The sequence below is a fragment of the Pinus tabuliformis genome, chromosome 7 (assembly GCF_031772625.1).
Source record: "Pinus tabuliformis cultivar Carrire ecotype Pingquan chromosome 7, CPIR1, whole genome shotgun sequence".
NCBI lineage: Eukaryota > Viridiplantae > Streptophyta > Pinopsida > Pinales > Pinaceae > Pinus > Pinus tabuliformis.
In genome coordinates, this window is record NC_142293.1 from 292955657 (window position 1) to 292960212 (window position 4556).

The following is a 4556-nucleotide window of genomic DNA, read 5'->3' on the forward strand; positions in this document are numbered from 1 at the left end:
TGAATAATGTGGGTGCTCCTTTAAATCAATGCAGGTAGAGAAGGTTACCAGATCGGTACACTAGCTACATGGCTCTAATAACTGATAATATAGAGACTGAGCCATCCTCTTTTGAGGAAGCGCAACCTATATGGGTTGATGCAATGGTGAAGGAATATGAATCCATTGTAAAGAACGGTGTTTGGGAAGTGGACTTGATGAGCCCCGGAAATGGGTAACTATATGGGCTCATTTTGCCTATTATTCCCATTTAATCCACCATTCTCCACAGTCACTTGACCACAAAGTCTAATACGTGCTTATTGCAGATTTTTGGACCAAGATCGGGCATTTATGAGCAGATTGGCAGCCAAATTCGAAGAAACAAGGCTGATGATTTATAGGAGGGGTGTCTCCTGCACTCAATGACCCCTTCATTGAGTTCTCCACCATCAGCTCGAAGTTCAACAACCCACCAAAGATGATTTCAAGGGGCAGCCGAGCAGGTCTAGTGAAGTGGCTGTTAACTGCAGTTTTTGGCAACCAAACTCCTAAAGTTAAGGAAGACTGTTGGGAGTCCTCGTTTGCATAAGTAGGAAGGCTTCAAGCCTTAGTGGAATTTAGCCATTTGATAGTCTGTTTTCGCACTTTAGTGTAGCCCTGTATCAGCACATTTTCGAGCTTCTTCTTGCAGACAATTTTTGTGATGTAACTATTATTTTTTGATCAATGAAGATGAATCCAGCTTTGCACCAGCTCTGATCTTTCTTAGGAGGCTATAGCTCTTGGGGTTGGGCCCAACCCAAGTGCCCAGTACCTCCTTTGTGTACTTTTATGTGTTTTTCTTGCATTCATAGAATAATTTTTGTTATTTAGGTTAAAATCTTGCTTTGTTACTTAGGTTGTTTTTGATGATTAAGATAGTTGTTCATGCTTTAGGTTGATTTGACAGTTTGGTAACAGAAAAGATCCACAAAAAGGCTACCAAGCAATCCTTGATCTCATTTCTCCCTCCTTGGGACCATGAATTGAGACCAAGGCACACTTGCTGCCACAAAAACATTGTTTTTGCCTTCCAATGCAATTGCTAGTGTTAGATTTTGAATTGGAAAAGTTGATATCAGTTGTGCTTTCATGCTTAGATATGTTCTTGCTTAGTTTCCATGGCTTCCTTGCATGATTTCCTGTCTATAAACTTTTGTTCATTACATTTATGGTTTCTAGGTCAGAATTAGGTCAAAATAGATAAATCTTTGTTTTTCAAGTCTTTGCTTGGATCAGTTTTGGAAGTAATGTGCAGAACACCTGTAAGACACTCCAACCTATCCTTCCTCCATCATACAACCTACTCCAGTCCCTTGCTCAAGGTCTCCTTCGCTCATTCGCCATACTTTCCCAACTTGCCTTAATTTCTACATTTTTGTGCAACATTGCTTTCTTCATCCTTGAACAAATCCAACCATCTTCATCACTCCTGAGCTTCATTTACCAGGTCCTAGACCTCTTAACATCCTTATCCATCCTTCATTTCCACTTTCCCACCGTTTTTCCACCATCAACCCTCTAAAAACCACTTTTGGCTTGTTCCTGTAGAATTTCCTGTAGATCCCCTGCAGCATCCTGTAGAAGTTCATGCGAGCGATTTTTCGAGATCTGAGCTCGGTGGAAATCTCTAGAAGGATGCTAGGGACCCCTTAGGTCCTCTCCACACCTTACCAACCTCTTGGGAACGCCCACTCCATTTTCTTTCGCCAATAAACCGTTGCACAGTCAAAAATAGTTAAAACACATGCATAACAATTTTGCATAAAATTGCTTAAAAGTACAAAAAGATGATTTTGCCATATTTTCCTTCAGAAGTAGCTTAAAAACATGCATTTTACCTTTGCAACAGTCAATGGCATCCATTTCAGTAGCTTACATCTCTTTTCTTTCACAAGTAGGGTTAGTCGGTAAAACTAGGGTTTGCGTTTCCTTTCAGCGTTCATCTTCTTTCTGCAAGTAGACTAGCCTCTTTTGAGTTAGCTTTCCTCCACCACAGTTAAAAGCTTCTTCCGAGAACTCATAGAAGTTGGCTTAAGCTCCTAGCGAACTTGTGTCAGTTAATCAAGTGATAGCCTGCAGTAAGAGCTAGTACTTGTGCATATAGCACTGTCGCTTCTAAGTTTGTTACGAACTACCGGGTTGATAAAAGTAAAGTAGGGAGTCCTAGGAGTTGTAGCATCATTGCTGCAATCCTGGAGCTCACCATCTTTTTGGCGCTGTTGCCGGGGAAGCGTCAGAGTATTTTGTGATTACTGCTTTTCTTCTATTTTCTCTTACAACCTTCTGCTAAAGTAGTTTATTTCACCAAGAGTAGAGTAGTTGTTTCATTTCAATTCTGCAAAAGTAGATTAGACCATTTCCTGCTTTCATTTCAATTCCACAATTTCATTTCAGCAAGTGTAGATTAGCATTTCTTGCTTTCATTTCAATTCCGCAATTTCATTTCAGCAAGCGTAGATTAGCATTTCCTGCTTTCATTCCAATTCTGCATTTTCATTTCAGTAAAATAGATTAGTCTTTTCCCGCTTTCATTTCAATTCTGCATTTTCATTTCAATTCTGCATTTTCATTTCAGCAAGATAGAGTTCTGTTAGTTGCAATTTTTTGTTCAATCAATTTCAGTTTTGTAGGCACAAGCAAAAAAAAGAAACAAAAATCACCCAAAAAAGAGATTTCCTTTCATGCCTCGTAGGAACAAAGACAATTCAGGAAAATTCCTACCCAACACCCCCACCACATCACTGAGTCACCCTTCTCTCTTCTTTGGTGGCAGCGATCCAGAAGAACCTATAGGTGAACCTCCAGAGATATACGAAGATCCTATAATAGAAGAAGAGCAAGAAACCATTTCTCCTGAAACCGTGGCTAAAAACAAAAACGGTAAAGGAAATGGGGAGAGAGTAGAAGGTACCTTTCCCATCCGAGAGACCAATGGGGACACAAAAATGAAAAACATAAGTCCCTCAACCTTATCTCACTTCCATGGGTTGACTACTGAAGACCCTGATACCTTCTTGTTTGAGTTTTCTGTCCTTTGTCGAACTTATGACTATGCAAAAGACGAGCAAAAGTTGAAACTCTTTCCTTCTACCCTCAAGGATGCAACACTCCGCTGGTTCATGGGGCTACCTGGAAATAGTATCACAACTTGGGCTCAAATGCAGCAAGCCTTTAACAACAAATATCGGGACTACTGTAGGTCAAAGGATACAAAAGAAGAAATCTTTCGAATGACCATGGGAAGTGATGAATCTTTAGAAGACTATGAAGAGAGGTTTCAACTCAGTTATAAAAGGGCCAGGTGCACACTTGACCCCGAATCTCTGAAGTTGGTTCTGCTCAGAGGAGTCCCTGAAGACCTTCTAGATACCCTCCATTTGCTGGTCAGGGGAGACATCTACCAGCTACCTTATGATGACATAAAGACTATGTTTAGAAACCATTCTAGGGCAGCCAGAAAGAGAGGTAGGGGAAGTCAACTCTTAGCCAGTACCCCCTTATCTAGTTCATTCCTTAAAAACGAGTTTGCAAATTAGATGGAAGATTTCAAAAGCGAGATGAGACAGACCATTGCCATGCAAATGGATACCTTGCGAATCCAAAAGAAGCAAGAGGAAGCCGAGAGGGCTTTGGCCATCTTTTGTCCCAAGTGCACCAGAAAGCATCCTAGGAACAAATGTCCATTGCACTCTATAGAAGTGTGTTTTGTCTGTGAAGAAGACTATCCTGCAAATTAGTGCCCTTCCTTGCCTAGATTTAAAGCTATGTACCAAGGGGCTGAAGGAGCCACTGAACCACTCTACTTCATGAACCAAAGGAGGCCACATGGACCCAGACCTTACCAGCAGGGAATGCAAGGGACATCCCAGACTTATTGCAACCCCAATCAAGCCACTTCCATGCCTTGTTGGGGTCCCCCTGCTCATCCTTCTTGGTCCACACCCCCTCCTTGGTCATATCCTCCTCAATACCATACCCAACCAGCTGCTCACTCGTTTCATTCTCACACTCAACGACAACCTCAGTGGAATGCACCTCATGAGGGGTGAAGGCCCCAGTACAACTCTCCTCCCGCTCTTTTGCCTCCACCACCTGCTCAACCACAACCATTTCCTCCTGCTCCTCCAAGACAACCCTAGATACCTGCTCAACCGAACTTGAACCCCAATAACAGACAGGCCTGGCAGGTATGTACTGGAGAAACAACATGCCCTACCTATGCTGTGGAGATTCAGAAGATCAACCTACGATCTGGGAAGGTCCTCCCAGATAGCCAACCTCCTCCTAAGGAGGATGAGGAAGAGAAACAAGAAAGTGAACCCAAAGCCATTCCACCCTTTCCTGAGAGACTAACTGGAACCACGCAACCAAACCCAGAAGAAACTGAACTTCTGGGAGAACTTAAATAATTATGTGTAAAAATACCACTTCTCTAGGCCATAAAAGATGTACCAATCTACAATAAGTTGATCAAAGAGAAGTGTTTCAGGCACCCAGGCAGGTGCAAGAGAGATGCCCCAACTATCAATGTC